Source organism: Musca autumnalis, unplaced genomic scaffold (assembly GCF_047663935.1).
Source record: "Musca autumnalis isolate F117 unplaced genomic scaffold, ASM4766393v1 scaffold_5, whole genome shotgun sequence".
In the NCBI taxonomy this organism is placed as follows: domain Eukaryota; kingdom Metazoa; phylum Arthropoda; class Insecta; order Diptera; family Muscidae; genus Musca; species Musca autumnalis.
The window spans coordinates 68247354-68274369 of record NW_027412088.1 but is presented as its reverse complement, the minus strand read 5'-3'; the positions used below and the strand labels follow the sequence as shown (position 1 = coordinate 68274369).

General features: G+C 35.9%; 1 protein-coding gene across 6 annotated transcripts in view; it reads left to right on the top strand.

The window, feature by feature from the left end:
- The first annotated feature begins 1022 nt into the window (after positions 1 to 1022).
- The window catches only part of ASPP (Ankyrin-repeat, SH3-domain, and Proline-rich-region containing Protein), a 512118-nt gene continuing 486124 nt past the window's right edge, over positions 1023 to 27016 (top strand). For 3 of the 6 annotated variants that reach the window (XM_073991525.1, XM_073991526.1, XM_073991521.1), the window contains exon 1: positions 13965 to 14302. The gene's annotated coding sequence lies outside the window, so the exon portion shown is untranslated. Of the gene's footprint in view, positions 1396 to 13964; positions 14798 to 27016 lie in introns of those variants that run through there. The other 3 variants (XM_073991524.1, XM_073991523.1, XM_073991522.1) reach the window with 3 other exon arrangements.

The following is a 27016-nucleotide window of genomic DNA, read 5'->3' as shown; positions in this document are numbered from 1 at the left end:
AACGATTTAAAAATGTAATAAAGTTTCCAAAATTGATACAACGTTGTAGATTTGAGATATTATACGATAATATGTGGCACGAATCGAGTTGCTATTGGTTTAACAATTTGATGTTATTAGAGTTTGTGGTGACCACTTGTTTACAAAAAACTTCAAAAGAGCTGTCAGTATCAGCTAAAACTTTGGTTAGAAAATCAGCATCCTTCGGACAGGGAGCCAGTATTTTTCCTTCAAGCCAGACGTATTTAACGTCATTAATAAAGATACAAAATTCTCCCAATCGAATCTTTAGGCTAGGTTTGACATTGGATAAAACCTTGGCGACTTTCCTAAGATTATATCTATTTGTCTGTTCAAGAGCGGTGTAGTCCTTTTGTATGTATATGTTCTTTCCACTGAGATTTTTCCTTGCATCTAAAACACGGTTAGCTTGTGCGTAGGTTTCGAGGGTAAATATATAAGATTTTCCAGCAGATAGTAATTTTGTGTTCAATATATTTATCTCCACATTTAACTCATCTTTACAGATTTTGGAAAAACTCTTCTTTGCAGACAAGACATTGTTAGCAGATAATCCACTCACCACAACATTTGAGTAACGGCTTCTTCTATCGATAAATTCGATGCGGTTCGTTAATTTATAAATTTCATTTTTCAATTTGAGATTTTCTGCTTTGAGTTCTTCAACCTCCGCTTTAATAGCAGCTACGTCTTCCTTCTTTGCTACATCCTTCAGTTTTTCATCAAGTAAGTCTCCAAGCTTACTCCAAGAGAAAACATCATGATTTATGTCAGTGCTCATTTTTTTATAAGGAGAAAATTTTTTCGGTGTACTCTCGTTTTCAGGCGACGTTGATAAGAGGGTGCGCTTAGAATTCATTTGATAATGCAGTTCACCATATGTTTACTAATTATCGATAACTGCACGCAGCTGTTTGACCAGATATCGATTACTTGCTGTGATACAAGTTTGATAGAGGAGCACAGCTGTTGTTTACGTTTTGCTTTATTAGTGTTAGTCACAGAATTATCTTTCCAGTTGATTTACGGAATTTTTTCTTCTAAATGTTTTAAAAATAGTTAAAATAATTGTGATTTCATGCCGTCGATCCAAAAATCGTGATCAAACGCGACTTCCACAATCGTTTCTTTAGTGTTTACTGTGATTTTTTGAAGCAGATGTGACGTATTTCCCAGTTAAAAACAATAGAACTTCGGAGCACAGAATTAAAGGCAACTCAACAACAACACGACAAAATAAGAAGAATATGAAGCCAGGTTAACAAAACAACGGGAGCGATACACACAGATGTGTGTTGCCTTTAATACTATCATGGGCTTCTACAATACATAAAATGCAGGGCAGCACTGTGGATCACGCAGTCGTATACTTAGGTGCGAAACTGTTTGAAGAAGGTCAAGCCTACGTGGCTCTTAGTAGAGTAAGATCTTTGCAGGGACTACGTATAGAGGAGTTGGACTGCAATAAACTAACGGGCAAGAAACCTTGCAATAATGAAGCACTAAACGCATTAAACAGAATGCGAAATAAAAACTAAAAACTAGAAAATAAAAATAGGTAAAAAAAACTTTTTAAGTTAAACGGTTTTATGTTAAACATACATTGCAATGTTTAAGATAAATGTACTAAAAACCAAATAAAAATAGGTAAAAAAAAAACTTTTTAAGTTAAACGGTTTTATGTTAAACATACATTGCAATGTTTAAGATAAATGTACTAAAAACCAAAAAAATAATAAAATAGATACAGTCGTGGGAATTATAAACATATGCATAGACTAGACTAAAATAAAACCGTGGGGCACGTCAATTGTCTACAAATTATCGACTTAATGTGCGATAGAAGAATCGTATAATTCGTCGTTAGGCAGTTGGCCCGCAGACGGTTAGGAAATTATTTACTATTTTCTTGCTCATGGAAATTCCAATAGTTATACACTCCATGTAAATAAAAGAGATGTTTCAACTAGTTTATCGTTGGACATTCACACTGCTGGCTGGCGAGGAATTGTTTCACTGCTTGTAGTTTGTCTTTAATCGACAAAGTACTACTCGCTCACCACTATGAAACCCTAAAACTCGCTTATAATCGATCTTGCTAGCTTGTTTCCACATTCTAGCCCTACTTATCACACGTACATCGTTGTCGGTTGAACAACTGCCCAATTATAGTGTAACATTACAAAACAAACAGTTTAATCAACGATTGTAGACAATTGACGTGCCCCACGGTTTTATTTTAGTCTAGTCTATGCATATGTTTATAATTCCCACGACTGTATCTATTTTATTATTTTTTGGTTTTTAGTACATTTATCTTAAACATTGCAATGTATGTTTAACATAAAACCGTTTAACTTAAAAAGTTTTTTGCCTATTTTTATTGTTGACTTTGCCTGTGAGAATTGTATTTATTTTCTATGAATATTTATTCAAACAAAGCAAATTTAAAATTTTAAGTAGAAAAAATATGAAAAGAGTTTTAGTAATCGCAGTCGGTGCGGAAACTTTTTTCACCGAATCGACCTTAGAAACGCGTTTTCATTATTAGGACAAAATTCACCACATGATATTTGTTCTTTTATATACCCTCCACCATAGTATATAGGGTATATTAAAATTGTTTTTCTGTTTGTAACACATCGAACTAATCATTTGCGACCCTATTAAGTATATACATTCTTGATCAGGATAAAATTCTAAGACGATCTAGGCATCTCCCTCTGTCTGTCCGTCTGTTGTAATCACTCTAGCGTCCGCAATAATTGAGATAGAGCGCTAAAATCTTTGCAAATACATCTGTCGGTGTGTAATGAGAGGATGTTTCTCTTCGCAGTGGTGTACAGCTTGAATTTCACTGTGCAACATTTTTAAGGTGATCTTGTGCAAACAGTTCGAACTAAGGATTTTTTGAAAGTACAGACCCAAACGACAAGAAACCCTAGTTGGTGTTTGTTGTGTCAGATCCAGCTCGGATTTTATGGCCCCATCTTAACATGGTCAAATATTGAGTTTTTAAAGAAATTCGGGGCTATATCTCTGAAACCTATGCGAATTTTCTTCTGACCTCTGAAGCAAATTTGTAGATAAGGACAAGAATACAATATTTGGAGAAATAGTGAACTTGAAAAACTACATTTATTGCCTCAAATTTCAAAATATATGCAAAAATACCACAATTTTTATACATTTCGCATCGTATCTGCAAAACCGTTAATTTTTTCTGAATATTTCCTTTTGGAAAAATATTCCCTGGAATGTAATACACAACCCTTCAGAACATGTCATTGTTGTAAAATGCCTCTATCCCGTTGTTTTCAGTACATTTTTGTACGACGATTTAATAAAAATGTCAATAATGTAGTGAAATCCGAAATGCGAGAATAAACTGTTGGTGTGAACTGTGTTTGAAATACGTGTTGTAATAGATATGATACAAAATACTGCTGAAACAACATGAAGTAAGCATTTTAGAGTTTCAGAATGTTCTAAAGAATTGTTGAGAACTTTATTTGGAAGATTTTTGCAAAAGGTTACTTGGTTAAACTCCCAATAGTTTAGCCGATACTGACCAGAATTTCAGCAATTATGTAAAATTTTCTATATTTTATAGATTTTGATGCCCTAGATTGAGTTTTTCTTTTGTTGTTTCTTCAAAAGATAACTTCTACTAGTTTAGGGCTACAATATTGCTAAACACAGCAAGACCAAATTCCTATTCCTTTCTGAGATAAAGGCCTGATAAATGCAAAAAAGTGTAGATTTAGCCCGGTTTAGATGAGGCCATAAAATCCGAACTGGATCTGACAGGACAAAACCCAACTAGGGTTTTTGTGGTCTAAATATGTACTTTCAAAAAATCCATCCTAGAAGTTGTTTGCATTTTCAGTGTTGCATAGTGTTTTTATAGGACATCGCTTTTTCGGTGATGGTTGAACTGATTAAATCTTTTTAGCCTGAGTGAATATCGAATAGCAGCGTTTGAAAGAAGAGATGTTCCGCTCTTAGACTAGGGGATAAATTCAGCTGCTATATTACACCTGAAATTACTTACCTTTTAATTGGTCTTTGGGTCCACAAATTTATACCCTACATCACTTTTGTTTCGTTCAAAATTCGTGCAGATACGAAGGGAACTAGAAAAGTTTCTGGCCTTATAAAGAAAACGCGAATATTAATGTCAAATATGTTTTTTTCTTAAATGTTTTGATTTGTTTTTGTTTTATAGCTTGCGTACATACAAACTTACTAACACACTGTCATAAATTGCCAATGTTTTGAATTCATTCCCATTTTTGGCTGCCCTCTTCTTGGTCGGCACTGATTTATACACTTTTTCATGCGCTCAAACCAATTGTTGAAGCACTTTTGCCACTATGATTGAGACATCTCCAAACGCATCAACAGTGTATTCTGACGACGAAAATCGTTGACTACGCCTGTTTTTCGTGATGTGCGGGAATCAAGTGAAGTCATTGGCTTCCAAGTCAGGGCTGTACGGTGGATGACCCATCAATTGCACGTTGTTTTTCCGGCCAAAAAGACACTGGTTTGAATTGATGTGTGAGAGCTCAAATCGCCATGGTTCCAGTTTCTCAGAGTTCGAGTTTCTCGCGCGATTTTTATACCCTCCACCATAGGATGGGGGTATATTAAGTTTGTCACTACGTTTGTAACTACTCGAAATAATCATTGTAGACCCCACAAACTATATATGTATATTCTTGATCAGCGTGCAATTCTACATCGATATAGCCATGTCCGTCCGTCTGTCCGTCTGTGGAAATCACTCTAGCGTCCGAACGGATTAACGTAGGTGGATGAAATTTTGGGAAAATCTATTATATGTACGTAGGACTTTTGGTATTGAAAGCGGGCTATGTCGGTATACGCTTTCGTAAAGCCCCCATACAAAATGACGCGTGACGCGTCGTCGTTTTAAGGAATTTTTAAGATATTTGTCCCATTTTACCTCCGAATTGGTTGTAATTAAGTATTTTGTGTCTCCTGAGGCCAAAAAATATACCTACCAAAGTTGGTTTATATAGGTCCACGTTTTGGTATTACCCCCATATAACGCCCCATATAAAGTACGCGTCATTTTAATATATTTCGAATGTATTAGTCCCATTTGACACCAGAATCGGTTGTAACTTAGTATTTTGCATTTCCTGAGGCTAAGAAACATTTCTACCATAAAATGTTTATATAGGTCCACGTTTTGATATAGCCCCCATAGGACGATATCTGCCGATCTTCGGTATTTTTAAGGTTTTAGCTTCATTATCCTACCAAAATGGCTGAAATTTGGTACGTAGTCTTCTTTAGGGGTACAAAACATTCCCCAGAATTTTGTCGGTATCGGTCCACACCTTCATATAGCCCCCATATAACGGTACCTCCCGATTTTCGGTATTTTGAAGGTTTTAGCTTCATTATCCTACCAAAATGGCTGAAATTTGGTACGTAGTCTCCTTTAGGGGTACAAAACTTTCCCCCAGAATTTTGTCGGTGTCGGTCCACAACTTTATATAGCCACCATAGAACGGTACCTCCCAATTTTCGGTATTGTGAAGGTTTTTGCTTCATTATCACACCGAAATGGCAGAAATTTGCTACTTAGTCTATGTTGGTGGTATAGAACTTTCCCCCAAAACTTTGTCAGTATCGGTCCATGCCTTCATATAGCCCCCATAGAACGGTACCTCCCGATTTTCGGTATTTTGAACGTTGTGGCCTCAATATTCCACCGAAATGGCTGAAATTTGGTATTTAGACTTCGTTGGGGGTACTCAAGCTTCCCCTTTAAATTTGCCGGTATATTTCCACGCCATCATATAGCCCCCATGGAAAAGTACCTCCCGATTTTTCGTATTTCGAAGGTTGTGTTCAATATTCCACCAAAATGGCTGAAATTTGGTATTTAGTCTTCAATGTGATATAAAACTGTTCGCCAGAAATATGTCTGTACAGGTCCACGCTTTCATATTGCCCCATTTTTGACTAAAATTCGTCGGTATAGGTCCACGTTTCGATAAAGCCCACATAGAACGGTACCTCCGGACTTTCGTAATACTGAAGATTGTGACGTCAATATCCAACCGAAATGGCTGAAATTCGTTATTTCGTCTTCCAACAGTTATAAAATATTCCAGAAGATTATTATCAGTATAGGTCCACGTCTTCCTATATCCCCATAGAAGCGTACTTCTTGATTTTCGGTATTTTTTTAGTTTTAGCCACATTCTCTTACCGAAATATAGGAAATTTGGTATTTAGTCTTCTTTGAGCCTAAAAACTTTCCGTCAGAAATTTGTCGGTATAGATCGACGTTTTGAAACAGCCCCCATAGAATCGTGCCTCACATTGTTTTACCGAAATTGCTGAAATTTAGTATTAAGTCTTCTTCATACACGAAAGGAAACTCATTATTCCATTTTACTTCAATACAACTTGTGGTGGAGGGTATAACAAGTTCGGCTCGACCGAACTTAACGCCGTTCTTACTTGTTTAATTTTCTCTAATAGCCTCTTCAATTTATTATTCATAAAATTTTTCCCCGCTGAAGTTTTTTATGTCAAGTTAGATTTTAGTTTGCAATATCATTCAAATTATTTAAATTGTATTTGAAGTTCTGCATGTTAGAGTGAAGATCATTTTAATGTAAATTTTGAAATTGTATTTTTTTTAAATTGTTTCGACATATTTTAGTTTCATTACTATCAAGCACTGAGAAGAAAAGCTGTAAATGTGTTATATGGAATGACAATTTTGAATATGTTGTGATACTTCCTTGCAAACCCTTAAGGTGTTGATCTTTTTGCCGATTCACTTCGGCTAAATCGGAACATTTTATTTGACCTAACTTCAGAGAAAATGTAAAAGATACTACGAATTTTATCTAACAAATAAAAATTAATAATTTTTTGGGGTGAAATTGCAATTTTATACCCTCCACCATAGTTCGAAGGGTATATTAAGTTTGTTTGTTTGAAATAATCATTTGCGACCCTATAAAGTATATATATTCTTGATCAGGATAAAATTCTAAGTGAATCTATGCATATCTGTCAGTCTGTGGTAATTATTCAAGCATCCACAAAAATTGAGATAGGACGCTGAAATTTGGGGAAAATGCGTCTTTTGTTTGCAGGCAGGTCATGTTCGATGATGGGCTATATCAGTCCACGTTTTCGTATAGCCCCTCTATAACGGTACCGCCCGATTTCAGGTATTTTTACGTTTTTAGTTACATTTTCAAACCGAATTAGCAAATTTGACACTTAGGGTTCCTACTGATCAACAAACTTATATTCCAAAAATTATGGGGATAGGTCCATGTTTTGGTATAGCCCCCATATAACGGTACCTCCCGATTTTCGATATTTTGTGAATTTTAGCCACAATTTTTAGCGGAAATAGCTGTTATTTGACATTTAAGGTTCTCAGTGGTCACGAAACTTCTCTACCAAAACTTGTCTATATAAGTCTATGTTTTGATATAGTCCCCATATAACGGTACCTCCCGATTTTCGATATTTTGTGAATTTTAGCCACAATTTTTAGCGGAACTAGCTGTTATTTGACATTAGAGGTTCTCAGTGACCACGAAACTTCTCAACCGAAAACCTTCTATATAGGTCCATGTTTTGGTATAGCCCACATATAACGGTACCTCCCGATTTTCGGTATTTTGAGGATTTTAGCTACAATTTTTATCCGAACCATCTGTAATTTAATAGGTAGGTAATCGTCAATTTAGGTCTATTTTTTGGTACGAACTGTAAGTTGACATTTGAAGTTCTCAGTGGTCATGAAACTTCTTTACTAAAAATCGTCAACATAGGTATATATTTTGGTATATATAACGGTACCTCCCGATTTTCGGTATTTTGAGGGTTTTAGCTACAATTTTTAAGCAAACTAGCTGTAATTTGAAGTTCTCTGTGGTCACGAAACTTCACCAAAAACCGAACTAGCTGTAAGTTGACATTTGAAGTTTTCAGTGGTCACGAAACTTCTTCACTAAAAATCGTCAACATAGGTCCATGTTTTGGTATAGCTCTCATGTAACGGTACGTCCCGGTTTTCGGTAGTTTGAGGGTCTCAGGTACATTGTTTGACGGAACTGCCGGTAATTTGACTTTTGAGGTTCACTGCAGTTATAAAACTTTTCCACCAAAATGTGTAAAGATAGGTCGACACTTTGATATAGCACCGTATGTGGTACCTTTCACCTGGCTGAACACGTTTTTTAGATTAGATTAGATAATTTAGACATTAGGGTTATTCCAACTAAAATTGTGAAAGGAAACTAATTATTCCATTTTAATTAAGACTTTTTATGGTGGAGGGTATAAAAAGTTCGGCCTGGCCGAACTTAACGACTTTTTACTTTTTTATATTGGGGAAATATTTCATAAGGCCAAATTACCCCAAATTTGGGGCAATTTTTCATTTTATTGTTGGGGCAATATTGCATTATTTTGGGGTAAAATTGTTTGAGTTATGTTGGGTTCAAAATTCATCATATTTCCTGGGGCCATTTTTCGCTGAGCCGATGTTTTCCGGGGATTTTTTTTAATTTTTGGGGCTTTTTGGGACAAATGTGACCAACTCTTGGGGCAGGGCTCATAAAAATACTGCCAGCGCGTTACAATACAATGTCCAAATATTTAATTTTGATAAATTTATTATATATAAAATCTCATCAATGCACTATAGGTAATATGGACAGATTTTTAGGCAAAAAGTCGATTTTTGTATTTTTAATAACGCGAGTTTTCTAATTTGATTCGAAGAAAGAACATGTCAAATTCTATGGATGTGCAATTTGTTTTCAAAAATATTCAAAACTCGCGATATAATTCGAAGTTAAAATCAACATTTCAATTCAATTCAATTCAATTTATTTAACTTGAAGACAAAATAAAAAAAATGTTAAAAAAGATTAAAACTCAGAGCAGAATTTAAACGCAATTTGTAAGAGTTTGCTAATAATCAACTACAAAGATATGATATTCAGTGGAATGCTGGCGGTGTGTACTTTCTGTTTTAAGAAATAATTTTCTTCAAAATGTTTGTTACAGCTGAAGAAATCGTCATATAGGATACAACCTAAGAATTATTTTTTTTACAAAATTATAGTTTTATATTATAGATTTTTACAAAATTGTCCAACTTTTACCGAAATTCTGCCACCGGCAATATCTTCAGCAAAGGGTTCTGAATCAACTACATAATTACTAGACATCGGATTTTGCATATTTGCATATTTTTTATTAATAAAGATACGAAAATTCTGATTGGACCAAAATTCGTTTTGAAGAAAACTGAATGCAATGACAGGCTCATATTTTTTATTTTTTTGCATATTTGCATATTTTGCATATGCACAAGATATGCAAAAAATATGCAAAATATGCAAAAAATATGCAAAATATGCAAAAAATATGCAAAATATGCAAAAAATATGCAAAATATGCAAAAAATATGCAAAATATGCAAGTAATTTTTTTGACAAAAATCATCAAATTAAATTTGGAAAGTCATCAAAAAGTGTTTTATATTAAGTTTATTGCCGTTAAACGTCGATTTCTTAGCAGATTATCATGTTATTAGTTATTATTCCGCCACAGCAATAAATCTGGACTAAAAGACTTAGAAAATTTCCTATAACACAGCCTTCTTATTACAACATAAGTTGCTTTCTAATACAAATTTGTTCAAAAACTCAATCAGAAACGTCAAAATGTATGTATCCAAATATGTTGATAGGTTCTGCTCGGCCAAAATTGTCTGACAGAATAACAAATGAGCTAGAAATTAAGACTAAGGAAATATTGAATATTACATAAAATCTTTCATATTTAATTAAAAACATATAACAAATATATACGGTGCCATCATGAATATTTCACTCTGAATTTTCCACACGGAAAATAATTTTTAAAAGTGAAATTCTTTTAAAATCAATATTTGTTAAAAGTTGAAAAATACTAGATTCGCTTCATTATGGCGTATACTAGTCGAATCGACAAAAATATTCCCTTTTTGAGCATAAATACGGAAATAAAAAATTGTGAAATTGGGGAAAGGAAACAAATTCTGCACGGAATTTTTATTATGATTGCACTGATAACTATATTTTAATACCCTAAGGGTATTATGTCTTAGTGAATGAGTTTGCAACATGCAAAATGAAACGAAATAGACCCACAGTTTCTTTTGATGATCTGCATAGATTCGCACTTATCCATCTCGCCATGTCTTTTTGAAAATAAAGCACAGGTCACATTTATAGACCACTTCGCATAAAAATTGGGGATTTTTTGGCCCTAGGGCAATCCCTATTTTGGTAAGAATTGATTCAGATTTGGATATTGCTCCCATATATACAGTTGATTCGCGATAATCCCTACACCACAGGTTTCGGCGGTGTCCGAATTATCAAAATGTTCGGATTAACGAATTGTAAGGAAAATAAATGATTTTATATGATTAAATCACTCGTGGAAGTTATATAATAATACTTTTTTAAATTGTAACTGCTAATTACGAACACTTAAATGAAAGTGCTCTATGTGTAAAAACTAGTGAGATTTTTCTACTCGAAAATCCGGAAAAAGAAAAAGCCAATCAGATTGTGAAAGTAGTGCTAGAAATATGGCGTTTTTAAAGTTTACATCAGGATGTAAGCAAACCTAGAGACATATGCATAATTTCATCGTTTTGTAAATTAATATTCCTTAAAATCTTTGCCTTTTGGGTGTATAGTGCATTTGGCAACTTTAATGACAATATTGCGCGAATATTTTTCTTAATATATTTATTTATATCCTATACAACAAGACTAATGTGTCATGAAAGGTTTGTCCTTGTACTCGATAATTTTTACTAAATGTTGCTGAAACAATTTTTTACCAACTTCTCCATTAAACAACTGTCAAAATTCAAAGCATTGGTAATAATTAGTACAAATTATCGAGTACACGGACAGGTATAAATTAAACAATTGTGTATACAAAAGGGTTATGACTTTTCGACTGTGTTATCAAAATTGTTTTCCTGTAGCAGGAATGAATGAACTATATTTTTTAGCATTCCTAATACTTTTCTAGCAGAAATATGTGAGTGGTTTTGCCATTTTAAAGACAATTCCAAGGATTTTGACTTATTTTACCACTACCACTCTATTGTGTGGTTTTTCTAAGTGATGTCATATTGCATGGATGGGTTTAACAATAGTGCATTACTTTTCGCCGAGGAGTGAACATTTTCCAATTCTGCATTATGCGTACAATATAGACCGAAAATATAAAATTATGTATTTTTAGTGCATTAAAATAAAACCATGTCATCAATATTAAAGCGGCAGTTAGAGCATTTTTCCAAAGAAGCTTTTTGACCACAAAGAACAAAAATTGCCACTTTATGTCTGTATATACTGAATAAAGGACTAAACACTATAAAATATATTCAAATGTAATATGTGGATATTCAAAACGTATACTTCTAATTATAGTTATATTCCAGAACCTGGAATCGTAAATGGTACTTTAGTACTTTTTCCCATTTTTCGCTAAAAAACGAACCCTTTTTCCAAAAACTAGAAAAAATTGCGCTTTTATCTAAACAAAAATAGCGATGACTAACTCTAGCTCCTTTGTTTTTCTGCTAGACAATTTTGGCCGAAACTATTACCGTATTTGGACACGTTGATTTTGACATTTCTGATTGAGTTTTTGAAATTTTTCCATTATCTATCTACATTTGTATAGGAAGCAAATTATGTTGTAATAGGAATGCTGGGTTATTTGACATTTTCTTACCTTGTGGAAACTGATTTAAGTCTTGTTAGTCTAGATTTATTGCTGTGGCGGAATATCTGGAGAGTCTCAATAACATAATAATCTGCAAAAAAACTATGTTAAACGTCAAAAAGCTTAATTTAGAATGCTTTTTTGATGATTTTCCAAGTTTAATTGACGATTTTTGGCAAAAAAACACTTGCATATTTAGCATATTTTTTGCATATTTTGCATATTTTTTGCATATATTTTGCATATTTTTTGCATATATTTTGCATATTTTTTGCATATTTTTTGCATATTTTTGATATGACCCCAAATATCGAAAAATTGACCCTCAAAACGCCTAGATCCAAAATTTGAGTCCAATCGGATAAGAAATAAAAAACATGCTAAAATCCGATGTCTAATAATTACCAATGTGCGATTTTTTGAGTTATATCGCTTTTTTGAAGTTGCCCTCCTTGCAGAAAAAATATTTTTTTTTTAATTTTCTGTTTGGTGAAGGAAATATTAAACACATAAAAAGCATCCGATTTGAACTAAAAAGAGATTTTTTATAAAGAAATATTCTCCATGTGTTCTAAAAAATTTTCAGACGTGTTGTGGTCAACATTTTTGTTAATTATAGCCGTAATATGTTCTAACTAGGGATCATGATTGCCTGATTTCTTTGGTCCTTAAAACAAATTATATTTATAAAGATCTTTTCGCGAATCAATATTTTTTAAGCATATCAATGTTTAAGAAAAATTTTGTCTGATCAGTACTTTAGTTCATTTAACCGTTTTTGTTTTGTTTTAATCGCGTTCATTGGGTTGGAACGAATAAAATAGGTAAAATGAGAATAGGGGGTAGGAAAATGAAAAGTTGTTCGTTATATCCGGCGTTCCTTATAAACGTGTTCGTCTGTAAAATTCTTATTAAAGCTTACTTTTAAATATCATATGTTAGAATATTTTAAACAGTGCTTAAATTCGTCGCTATCCGCTTGTGCTTAAAAGCGGGCCTGAAAATCCTAACAAATTGTAAAAAATTCTACTCGCGGGGTAAAAATTTTTGTTCGTTATAATGGTGGTCCTTTTAAGAAGATGAATGTATGTGCAAATATTGAGAAAAATTCTTTGGAAACACAAAACTTTGTTCGCTATAAACGTAGTTTCTTATAACCGATGTTCGCTATATCCGAATTTTACGGTGTAATTCTTTGTTTTATCTTACCTTTGCATATAAAGCATTACAAATTTATAAAAAGCCCACATATCCACCGCTATTAATTTTTGCCTCAAAAACAGGCCCAATTACCTATAGTGCAATGGCAAGAAATTGTTCGTTATGTTCGATAAAATCCAATTCTTAATCATTTAAGAAGGGCTAAAAATTGTAAGTAAATTGCTTTAAATACTAAATACCGTTTTACATCATTCTCAGTCTGATTTTCTGTATGTTTACCATGAATAATTATGTGTATAAATATGATCACCTACCATACTTACGTTTGACTAACTGGTCAACAAGAATATTCTAGTCTAGTCTATTGCACAACAATAAATTAAGGTTGTTTATAGAACCATAATATCTATGAGATACTTGTCCAGCAATAAGTTGGTAACACCAATTGGAGAAATAACAATAAGAATCTGTAGATTTAAATTGTTGGAATGAGACAGAGCTATATTGGCTATAATAAACAGGTAAATGAGCTAAAGTCTCCACACAAAATGTGAAAAGACGCTAAAATAAACACTAACACACAGGTGTGTTAAACGAAAATACTAACATGCTCTCTCACCCCATTCGATTGACTCTGGCTGTTCCGCCGATAGAGGCAAGAGAAGTGGTGGTTAAGTAAGGTAAAGGTAAGACTCTACCTTTGTTAATGAGAAGCCGGAACAGTGAGTATTGTTTGTGTCATGATGATACCCTAAAAGAGTTGGCCAACAACTCACCCACCTTTAGAGAGTCCAATTTGATCGTTATTTTTCAAAATATTGTGAGCATAAAGAAAACAAGGGAGAGTATCTATGGGAATTCACAGGTGAGAAACAAGAGTTTTGTTGGTATTGGTCAGCCAGCATTAAGTTGAACTGTAAACATTTTCTGGTACAGTGAGTATCTCTACATGAGTGAGTGGATTAGCCGCCGTCGTCTGGAGGTTAGTTTTCAAAAGAGTTGTTTTAACTCTAGACGTGTATTTTTTCGTATAGCGGAAGTTCGGGGTGTCAAAAATAATTGATATTTTAATGAAAAAATAAAAAAAAAATAGGAGGAAAAGAGAGCATTTCTTGTGGAAAAAGTTTGGGAAAATCATTGTAAAATAAGTGGAAAATTTTATGGTGTATTGTGCAAATTGGAAGAAAGAAAATTTGTGTAAATTTCTAAATAAAAATTTCACAGAAAAATATTAAAAAAATTGTGGAAGAGTGCCAACAAAATTTGAAGCCATTATCTGCAATAAAAGTGTTGATGTGTAAGTAAAGCTTGATGGGCTGGCTGAGTTTTTGCTGAGTTTACATTCTATTCCCTCAGTTCTGTGGTGGATGTGAAAGAATGGATTTATTGTTTAAAGCAATAAAAAATTATAACATGAAATTATTAACAAAATGAAATGGAAGAGAGTTTGTTAACAAATGTGAATAAAGAAGAAAAAAATTAATTAATAAAGAAGCCATTTGCGCCTTCACTTATAATAAAGTAGTTATTGTGAATGTAAGAAGAAAATAAATATATTGTGAAAAAAATCGCCACTTGCCTTGATGTTGGTCGGTCGTTTGGTAAAAGCAAAATGAAAATAATAAAACCTCATTTGCAAAATTAAAATCTCATCAAAGATAATTTCCAAGAGTACTTAATTTAACTCGAAACACCACTCTACGGACACCTTCAACGTGCAGCAATTCAATTTTAATAGGCCTCCCTCATAGCCTTCTTCTGGCCATAAATTATTTGAGATTGCTGAAAGTATGTATGTATCCCACGAGTACTTTAAACTTAAAGAAATAAAATTATATCTGAAATAAAAAAAATCACAAAATTGACTAAAATTGCTTGCTCTGATCTGTGGTGTAGCGCTTTATTGAAAGCCAGTTTCATCCATCTCATCCATCTTGGCTCAACATTTATACTCTGTGTCATTTCGAAAAAAAGTCAATTGCAAGCATTTATCTTTAACGAACAACAAAAAAAATCATAGCAAACCTCAAACAAGCTACAACATCCAGTGACCATCAACGGTATAAACGTGATTTTTGTTGGGTTTCTTAAGCAACAACAACGACAAAATTGGAAAAACGCGAAATCTTATGACGACGGCAATGATGATGAAGTTGCTGATGCTGGTCAGAAAATACAACATACAATAATTGAACAAAGAAGATGATGTGAAAAAGATCAACAAAAGAAAAAGAAAACGAAAAATAAAATAATTGTAAAATTCGTGTGAACTGAATCTTTTTACACACTCTTTAATATGGATTACAACTTTTAATTCTTTGTAAATTGCTGATAGCTACAACATGGATAATATACCTTGTCAAATAAAGCCGACCGACCTATGTCAACATTTTGTGTCGTTTCCTAAAGGCTGTTCTGTTTAATAAATGAAGTAAATTATCAAAATTGAAATGGCGAATTTTACTAAAATGTGAGCACATATTTATTATCCATTTTTAAATATGCTGACATAAAATCAGAGCTCCGAATACTCGCTCGAATTCCACTCGCAAGTGAAGCACTTCTCGAATTCGATCAAGTGGAGGGGGCAACTCGCCCTCTCCCCACCACCAAAGAAAAACTTAACCCACCCCTAAATAACTTACTTACTTTGCTGGCCCATTACAGAACATTTGTTCTATAGGCCGAACTAAGAAGAGATCTCCATTCCTCTCTATTTGTTGCTTTGCACTCTGGAATACCGCGCCTTTTCATCTCATCATCCACTTGTTTGCGCCATCTATTCCTTGGCCTGCCAATTCTGCGTGCACCGCCATGTGGCATGTATTCATACGCCTTTTTAGCGGGTTCATCATCGCTCATTCTTATGATATGGCCTAGCCAACGCAATCGCTGCATCTCGATACGTTTAACTATATTGATGTCGTTGTATAGCAGATACAGCTCGTGGTTCATGCGACGTCGATATTCACCGTCAACGCAGATTGGTCCGTAGATCTTTCGAAGAATTTTTCTCTCAAACACACCAAGCACTGCCATGTCTGCTTGCGCAAGTACCCAGGCTTCGGAGCCATACATCAGCACTGGTAGTACCAGTGTTTTGTAGAGCGTTATTTTTGTTTGACGAGATGTGGCTTTGTTTTTAAACTGCTTACTTAAACCAAAGTAGCATCTGTTGGCCAATACAATTCTTCTTTTTATTTCACAACTGATGTCGTTTGTTGTGTTTACGGAGGTGCGGAGGTAGACGAAGTCTTTTACTACCTCAATATTATAGGAACCAACTTCCACAGTCGGTCCGAGCTCAATGGACGCATTGCGCGTCGACACCATCAACTTGGTCTTCTCACCGTTTACCGCCAGACCCACTTTAGCAGATTCTCCTTCGACCTTTATAAAGGTATCAGTTACTTCTTTTACTGATCGGCCCATGATGTCTATATCATCAGCTTAGGCAAGTAACATGTGGCTATTGGTGTAAATTGTGCCATTTCTTTTGACATTTGCATCTCGTATTACCTTTTCCAGCAAAATGTTGAATAGGTCACACGAAAGGCTGTCTCCTTGTCTGAAACCTCTTTTGGTACAAAACTCTTCGGAGAGGTTCTTTCCTATTTTAACTGAGGACCTCGTGTCAGTTAAAGTCATTTTACAAAGCCGGATGAGCTTTGCGGGAATACCAAATTCAGACATGGCTTGGAATACCTTTGAACGCAGCGGGCTGTCGAAGGCTGCTTTATAATCGACAAAAAGGTGGTAGGTGTCGATCTGCATCTCTTGGGTCTTCTCCAGGATTTGCCGCAGGGTAAATATCTGGTCAATGGTGGACTTGCCAGGTCTAAAGCCGCATTGGTATGGTCCAATTATCTCGTTGACCATAGGCTTTAGTCGTTCGCACAATATCCCTGACACGATCTTGTAGGCAATAGGGAGTAGACTTATGCCCCTATAGTTAGAGCATACAGTCTTATCTTCCTTCTTGTGGACGGGACACAGGATACTCAGGTTCCAATCGTCGGGTACTCGTTCTTCCTGCCAGATGAACAGCTCGGCTGGTAAGCCATCGGCCCCTGCTGCCTTATTATTCTTCAGCCGATTTATTGCTGTCTTTACCTCATATTGGCTGGGCGGTATACATTCAATACCGTCTTCGCTGCTATTGGATACCAACAGATTTGAAAAATGTTCTTTCCATATCCTGAGTACACTATCTGTATCAGTTACCAAATTACCTTGCTGGTCTCTACAGGAGGATGTGCCTGTACCAAAGCCATCAGTTTGATGCTTGACTCTTTGGTAGAATTTTCGGACTTTATTCTGGCTCCTGTACATCTCGATTTTTTCACACTCCCGCTTTTCCATCTCTCTCTTTTTCCTGCGGAAAAGACGTTTCTCCTCTCTCCTTTTCTCCCTGTATCTCTCTCGTGCGCTACGCGTTGCTACGGATTGTAAAGTAGCCTTATATGCCGCATTTTTCTCTTCGGTGGCAGCACGACACTCCTCATCATACCATGGATTCCTTGGTGGAGGTCTCTGGTATCCAAGTATGGATTTTGCGGCTGTTTGCATGGAGTGGGCAATGCTTTGCCATTGCGCTGATATGTTATCGGGATGAGGAGTGCTTTGATTAAGCAATTGGGCTAGTTGAGTGGAATATGCTGTGGCTATCTGTTGTGATTGCAGCTTACCGATGTCTAACTTTCGTGTTGTGTCTGTTCGTACTTTGTTTGCTACGTTTAAGCGGGTGCGTACCTTTGCTGCAACAAGGTAGTGGTCCGAATCAATGTTTGCGCCTCGGAACGATCGTACATCCAACACGCTCGATGAATGTCTTCCATCTATCACAACATGATCAATTTGGTTTCTTGTTTTCTGATCTGGAGACAGCCAGGTGCCCTTATGAATATCGAGATGATTAAATCTGGTACTGCTAACTACCATGTTTTTTGCAGAAGTCTATCAGCCTCATACCATTGTCAGATGTTTCACTGTGGAGACTGAATTTCCCGACTGTTGGGCCAAAGATATTCTCCTTTCCAATTTTGGCATTAAAATCGCCTAGAATGATTTTAATGTCATGGGCAGGGCAACGGTCATATGTTTCTTCTAAGAGCTCGTAAAATATATCTTTGGTCTGTTCGTCCTTTTCTTGTTCGTCCTTCTGATGTTGAAGAATTTAGCTTTTATTCGAATTGCAGCAAGTCTTTCATTCACTGGGGTGAAGCTGGATACCAGATGTTTTAGTCTCCGACTAACTACGAATCCACAACCAAACTCATGCTTTACGTCATGGCAGCTATAATACAGTGCGTCACCTTTAGGTGTTGTTGTGACGCCTTTCCCAATCCATCGTATTTCCTGTATGGCAGTAATATCGGTCTTGTACTTTTCAAGTACGTCTGCCAATGCGAAGACTGCACCTTCTCTATAAAGAGTGCGAACATTCCAGGTGCAGATTCGCAGATCATGGTCCTTAAAACGTTTGCGGGGTTCGTCAACTTTAGAGGGGTTTGTTTTTCTTTTCTTTCGTTTTTCCATAGTAGGCTGTTTTTCTACTAACCCGACGCCCAAACCCAAGTTTTTAACGTTCTTATGGGTGAACGCGCGGCACATGTTAGCTCACTACCTTTAACGGGTGTTAAAGGCAGTTCCCCAGGTGACACCACGGGGAGGTCAGTGTCCACTTGAGATGAAAGAGGGACCAAGATAAATCCTGGGCTTTGCCATGTTAAAACCGGTCAGGACCGTTGCTTGGTATCTTCCATCCCCTACGTCACCCCTAAATAAACGTTCCCCATTTATTAGAAAATTTTGCCTTTTAGGGCGAAGATCATTTTTATACCCTCAGCATTTATGCTAACGAGGGCATATACACTTTCATACGGGCAAAATGTGCCTCATCGAAATAATGGTTTTAGATCCGAAGTATGTTTGGACGAAATCCGTTTCAGACAATTTGAAGTTGATTTAGCCATGTCCGTCCGTTTGTCTGTCTGGCTGGCTGTAGCGCACGATAACTCTCGAACGGATCAACCGTTTCGGTCTAAAGTTTGGCTTTCGTAATGTTTTGTCCAAACTTTGATTAAGTAGAAGATGGATGATCCTTCCGGTACCTCCCCCACAAAAGTTCGAAAATGTTCGGAAAATTTGTGCGCACGATAAATCTTGAAGGGAGTAACCGATTCGGTCCATACTTTGCACATTGTGAAATTTCTACCAGTATTAGATAAGGTTCCAATATGGACTTAATCGGCCCTCTCATTCGGTTACCGCCCACACAAAATTTCGGAAAAGTTCAGTTTAGGACCTGCTCTCGAATCGCTTTTGTTGTAGCAACTTGTATTCGCTGGCCCCCATGCGACGGTACAAATTTCATCAGGGGCAAGTCCATACTTCCTGAGGAAAAAAGCCTGAAATTTGCCAAAAAAAACCCCTATGACACCGAATGTAGTGGTTGGAGCGCAAGATAACTCTCGAACGAATCTGACGATTCGGTCCAATGTTTAGCCTTCGTAATATTGGCCTTCTTAGTTTAAGTTCGCAGATGGGTTATATCGGTGCACTTCTTCAGGTAGCTCCTCCACAAAAGATCAAAACTTTTCGGTGAAATGGTGCACACGACAACTCTCAAAGGCAGTAACCGATTTGGTCCTTACTTTTAATATCGTAATTTATATACGGGACATAGATCAGGTTCGAATATGGACTATGTACGTTCACACCTTCGAGTACCTCTCACACAAAATTTGGGAAAAGTGCAGTTTAAGGCCTGTTCGCGGATTGCTTTGCTTATTTTTGTAGCAACTTGTATTTGCTGCCCCCATTACGACAGTACAGGGGTTTTCAGGGGCAAGTCCATACTTCCTGAAAAAATGGTCCGAAAGCTGTAAAAAAACTTATATGGAGCGCACGATAACTCTCGAATCGGTCCAAACGAATCCCTATGATTTTTGTTGTAACAAATTGTATTCGTTTTCCCCATTACGACGGTACATGTTTTTTTCCGGGACAAGTCATTACTTCTTGAGATAGTGGTCCAAATGCTCCTGACGGCACAAACTAAACTGGGTAGTAGATGAGATAATCCTCAATGGAAGAAACCGATTGTGTCCAAACGTTGTATATCGTATTATATAGACGGTAGAAGTATTGCGAGTTACTTATTATACCCTACACCACTATGTGGTAAGAGGTATTATGTGTTAGTGCATTTGTATGTAACATACAAAAGGAAGCGAGATAGACCCATAGTTTCTTCTAGGGATATACATAGAATCACTTTCTGAGTCGATTTATCCATGTCCGTCCGTCCGTTCGCAACATACAGGTCGCATTTGTTGACCGATTTCGCTGAAAATGGGGGAATACCATTTTTTTAGCCGTCGGAAGATCAAGTTCGAAGATGGGATATATCGGTCCACGTTTTGGTATAGCCCCCATATAACGGTACCCCCCGATTTACGGTATTTTGACGTTTTCAGCTACATTTTCAGACCGATTTGGCTATAATTTGACATTTAGGGTTCTTAAGTATCAATAAACATATATAACAAAACTTGTGGACATAGGTCCACGTTTTGGTATAGCCCCCATATAACGGTACCCCCCCGATTTGCGGTATTTTGACGTTTTTAGCTACATTTTCAGACCGATTTAGCTATATTTTAATACTTAGGGTTCTTAAGTGTCAATAAACTTATATAACAAAAGTTGTGGACATAGGTCCACGTTTTGGTATAGCCCCCATATAACGGTACCCTCCGATTTGCGGTATTTTGACGATTTTAGCTACATTTTCAGACCGATGTAGCTATAATTTGACATTTAGGGTTCTTAAACGTCAATAAACTTATATAACAAAAGTTGTGGACATAGGTCCACGTTTTGGTATAGCCCCCATATAACGGTACCCTCCGATTTGCGGTATTTTGACGTTTTTAGCTACATTTTCAGACCGATGTAGCTATAATTTGACATTTAGGGTTCTTAAACGTCAATAAACTTATATAACAAAAGTTGTGGACATAGGTCCACGTTTCGGTATAGCCCCCATATAACGGTACCCCCGATTTACGGTATTTTGACAGTTTTAGCTACATTAGTTGTGTCTTTTTACTTTTTCAGTAATAATTATTCAGAACTTCTTTTCAGAGAGTAAGAAAGATTTTGCTCTTTGATACGAAAATAGAGAAAAAAGTAAAAAGACAGCATTTAGTAAACTTTAGCAAGATAACAGATGATAACCAAAACAAAAACAATGCATGAACGAAAAAATAACTCCAAATCAAAGAAAAAGTTCTTTAATTTTAAGCAAAATAAATAAAAATAATGAATATATTAATAAAATAATCAATAAATAATCCTGAATCGTAATATTTATAGTATTTTCCCACAAAAATAAGATAAACATTGAGCAGCTGACCATTAAAAAACAGCTGATCGAACTTGCTAAATGTTGCTATGAAATATTCTTTCAGCAACTTTTAGCAATTTCTCAGCAAACAACTGTCAAAATTGTTCTCTCGCTTCGCTCTCTTTTACTGAACTTTTGTGTAAAAAGACAGCATTTAGTAACATTTCGTAATAATTATTACAAATTATCACGTAAAAAGACACACCTATTATCAGACCGATTTAGCTATATTTTGACACTTAGGGTTCTTAAGTGTCAATAAACATATATAACAAAACTTGTGGACATAGGTCCACGTTTTGGTATAGCCCCCATATAACGGTACCCCCGATTTGCAGTGTTTTGACGTTTGTAGCTACATTTTCAGACCGATGTAGCTATAATTTGACATTTTAAGTTCTTAAATGTCAATAAACTTATATGACAAAACTTGTGGGCATAGGTCCACGTTTTGGTATAGCCCCCATTTAACGGTTCATTTAATTTCATATTTTCGTATAGCCCAGATACCTCCGAACTAGCTGTTAATGACATTTGAAGTTCCCACGTTATGTACCGATTTTCGATATTTTGAAGATTCTAGCTAAATTTTTTAACCGAATTAGGAGTTATTTTACATTAAAGGCTCCCATCAAAAACTGTCAACATAGGCCCATGTTTTATTATAACCCCTATATAACAGTACCTCCCAATTTCTAGCCCACCAAAAATTGTCAACATACATAGTTAGATATAGGCACCATAAAAAAGGGCCTCCCGAATGAAGCATAAATGTACATAATGATTATCTGACATTTTAACGTACCCACTTAAAGTTGGGGACAGGAATGAAAAGTAATTATTCCATTTTAGTTCAGAATATTTTATGGTGGAGGGTATGAAAAGTTCGGCCCGGCCGAACTTAATGCTTTTTTACTTGTTTTCTTTGGGTCTGAGGCTGAGGGTATATCTCTGTCGGCCAAGTCGACTGATACTTTTTAAATTGATAATATTAATTTCTCGTTGGAATCGATGATGCAAGTGAAAAAGGAAAGCCAAAGATTCGAACCCACACAACCACCACTATGTGACATGCATGTTTTGCCTTTGGCGGAGGCTCTTCAGACATATCGGCTGTCGAGCGGCTTATCTGTCATCGAACTTTTCTTCTTTCAAATGATTTTTTTTTGTTTTTTACAACATGCTTTCTGCTTTTATGACATCGCTTAGCGCTGACTTTGAAAGTAATGAGTTTGGCTCTGAACGCTAACACGCCGTGACAACACCTTTTTTCTTATGTTTTTGAAGGACGTACGTTTAAATCCCAGCCTGGCTCAGCTGATTTTATTTATTTGACAATTTTGCCTTTTAGGGCGAAGATCATTTTTAATATTAATTTTGAATTAGTTTCTTTGGGAATCGAACACCTCCCTCCCGCAAGTAAATCGGAGCTCTGCATAAAACCAATTGCAGCAATAACACTGTGCAACAGCCAAACTGGCGTGTGGGAAATTGACAAGTGGGAATGATAGCATTCGTTTAGTAGATCAAAACACCAAAATTGGTTTCAGGGATAAAGCTTGAAAAATTAATAGATAACTTTGGATTACATATAGAGTCATTGCACAGTGGTTCCAATTGTATGGAAAGGTGCGACAAAAATATTTCTTACCGTCGGATCGATCTGATTTTTTCAGTAATTGCTAAAAATAAGTAAAAACTAGTTTTGCCAAAAAATCATCAATATGGGTCTAGTTTTTCCTACATGGGGGCTTATAGCGGTACCACCCGATTTCAGGTAATTTGAAGGTTTTAAATTGTTTAAATTGTTTAAATTGTTGGCCTGTATTGGCTGTAATTTGGTATTGGGTTCCAAGTAGCCCTTTTGCAAAAAAAAAAAAAAAAAAATTGTGGACATAGGTCCAGGTTATGATTAAGCCAACATATAACGCTACCTCCCCCGATTTCAGGTATTTTAAAGATTTTATCTACATTTTCGGCCTGAATAGGCTGTAATTTGGTATTTGGAGTTATCATTAATCAGGAAACTTTGTCAGCAAAAAGTGTGGGCATAGGTCTAGGTTTTGGTATAGTTGCCATATTACGGTACCTCCCAGTTTCAGGTTTTTTGAGGGTTTTATCTACATTTTCGGCCTAAATCGGCGGTATGGGTTATGGGCTTCTCAGTGGAAAAGGAAAGGAAACTAATTATTCAATTTGAGGTCAGAATATCTCATGGTGAGAGCATAATAAAGTTCGATCCAGCCGAACTTGAAATTATCATTTGCGACCCTATAAGGTATACATATATTTTTAATCAGGGTAAAATTTTGAGTCAATCTATTCATATCCGACCGTCCGTCCCTCTGTGGTAATCACTCTTCTCTAACACTACAAAAACTGAGAAAGAACACTGAATTTTTGGGAAGGTGCGGCTTTTGTTTGCAGGTCAGGTTCGATGAAGGACAATATCGGTTCGCGTTTTGTTATGGGGCTCATATAATGGTACCGCCCGATTTCAGGTATTTTTATGTTTTTAGTCACATTTTCAAACCGAATAAGGTATAATTTGACATTTAGGGTTCCTAGTGATCAACAAACCATTACTCCAAAAATTATGGGCAGGTCCATGGTTTGGTATAGCCCCCATATAACGGTACCTCCCGATTTTTGGTATTTTGAACATTTTAGCAAAAATTTTTAACGGAACGTTCAATCGGAATCGTCAATATAGGAACATGTTTTTGTATAGATCCCATATAACCTAATTTTCGCTATTTTGAGGATTTTTGCTACAATTTTTACCCGAACTAGCTGTAATTTGGTATTTAAGGTTCTCAGTGATCGCAAAAGTTCTTCACCAAAAATCGTCAACATTGGTCCATGTTTTGGTATAGCCCTCACATAACGGTACCTCCCGATTTTTAGAATTTTGAAGATTTTAGCTACACTTTTAAACCGAACTAGCTGTTAATTGACATTTGAGGTTATCTGTGTCCACGAAACTTCTTCACTAAAAATCGTCAGCATAGGTTCTTGTTTGGGTATAGTCCCCATATAACGGTACTTCCCGATTATCCAGCTTGATGAGTTGAAAAATCTTAGAAGGTCTCCTGACTTAGTGCGTTTGTCTCAGTGAGTTCGTGAAGCTTTACATCTTCTTTACATTTGTGCAGGGCAGGTAGAGAAGAGGTGTTCAACCATTTTCGTTTCATCTCGGTTTCAGCAGCTGCGGCAGGGATCGTAATGATATAGACTTAGGCACTTAGCATGGGTACCGGCAGTATTACAATAACTTGGGCCGGGATCAGCCTTAGACTGATGTCAGGAATCCGTTTGAGAACTCATCTATGAATTTAAAGATCCTGTAAGCACTACTCACCACATTATTGTCGAAATGGTCACAGGAGATTATTTGTTGGTAAAAACATGTCCCATAACTTGTTCAGACAACTAAGTAAGTTTCTAAATGGTGATAGGGGACAGCTTACCCTTATTGCCGTTGGCCACGGCAACCATCAGGTTATCCTTAAAGACATCGTTGAAGGATAGTTTTGTTTATCGAGGGTGTTCTCCGTCCGTGTAAGTTCTCCTATGGAGGTACTCGATTTGTGAGATTTTAACTATCTCATAATCCTGAATAATTTTTGTGTATGAATGAGAGCTTATCCGCCTCATCTTTGCAGGGCCTTTCGAACGTTGGACAGACGAACGGACTTTTTTAACATTCATGGGTAATTAGACATTTGAGGCCATAAAATTTCTCCACCTACAATTGGCAACATAGGTCCATATTTTGGTTTAGCCCTTATATAACCGTACCTCACGGTTTTAGGTATTTTGAGGATTTTAGCTAAATTTTATTACAGAATTACCTTTAGTTTGACATTTGAAATAAACAGTGGCCACAACACTTCACCAACAAAAATTGTCAATATTGGTCCATGTTTTGGTATTGGACCCATGTAATAGTACCTCCCGTTTTTCTATATTTTGAGAATTTTAACTACATTTTGAGGCACACTGCACTCACGAAACTTCTCCACCCAAAATTGTCAACACAGGACAATTTTTTAGATTGGCCCTATATACAAAAGGTACCTACCGATTTTTGGTATTATAAGAATTTTAGCTAAATTTACAGACCAAATTAACTTTAATTCACAGCAGTAAAACTTCTCCAACTAATATTGCTAACATATGTAAGTCCGTGTTTTGCTGTAGGGCCCATTTTACGATATATCCCGATTTTCGGTAACTTGAGGATTTTCGATATATTTTTGACAGAACTACCTACAATTTGGCATAAGAGATTCACAGTCGCCACAAAACTTCTTCATTAAAAATTGTCAACATACTTCCATGTTTAGGTATAGCCCCTATATAACTCTACTTCACGGTTTTGGTATTTTCAGGGGTGTACCTACTTTTTTTGTCTGAACTACCCGTACCGCCTGATTTCAGGTATTTTGGAGTTTTTATCTACATTTCATTGGCTGCCCAGCCTGTCCGAACGTAACACTTATATGTGTGTCAAGTTCCATCGGATAACTCCATCGGATAACTCCGTCGGGCCAGTCAACTTCTTTGATCGTGTGTCTAGAGGAAAGCTAAACACTGTCCACTTTTGTAACGTTGAATCAACGGTTCATATACTATGTTATAGAATAAATAACTACAACAAAAATTACAACTTTTCTTCTCGATATTATACTCCATTTTGTGTTAATATAAATGTAAGACAATTTTTTGCTAGTTGTTTTTTCTTCTTCTGATATTGATGTCTTTTTCTTGTGACGAAGTAAAAAGCAATTGTATAGCTAAGTATGTATGTACATAGCTTCCAAAACTAGTTGCATGGGAAACTGGTTGTAAACTATACAATAAATAGCATCAATAACAACAGCCACAAAAGAGGAAAAAAAAAACGAAAACAACTGGATGAATAACCTCCTATCCTAACAGCCATCCATCCATCCATCCGTCTATACACAGCGATTTGGTCAACCAATTTTCTGTCATTTTCATTGAATAGCCTTAGAAATCTAAAAAAAAAAACAAGATACTTGCAAAGAAAATTGTAAATTTTACATTAAGTCACGATTTTCAAAGAAATGTCGTTCACTGCAATCCGTAGCAATATTTCCATTGTGGACTACATTTATGGGAGATGTTCCCTTCGGGAATTTTCATGGGAAAGAAGTACATGGATATGTACGTAGAAATGGAATTTGGGGAAAAAAGGATTGTTGGAAGTAGAAGACAATGGTTTTAAGCAATGACAAATAAGTGATTTGAGACGAATAAGCTGCTTTAAATCAAAGAAAGCACCGGCACATGTGTCTTTGTCAAAGCTATCAATTTGATGTTACATTCGTTGGTAGAATTTTTGGGCTTTATTTGGGACCTTTTTTCTGATTTTCCTGTGGAAAAGACGTTTCACCCGTTTCCTCTTCTCCCGATACATTTCTCGAGTGATAAGCGTTGCTACTTTTGCAGAATAGACATACATATGTATATACCACATTCTTCTTTTCGGTAGCAGCACGACACTTCTGTTCATATCATTTGGATGGATTTTTCGGTGTTTGAACAGAGGTGACAATACATTGTCCCTGC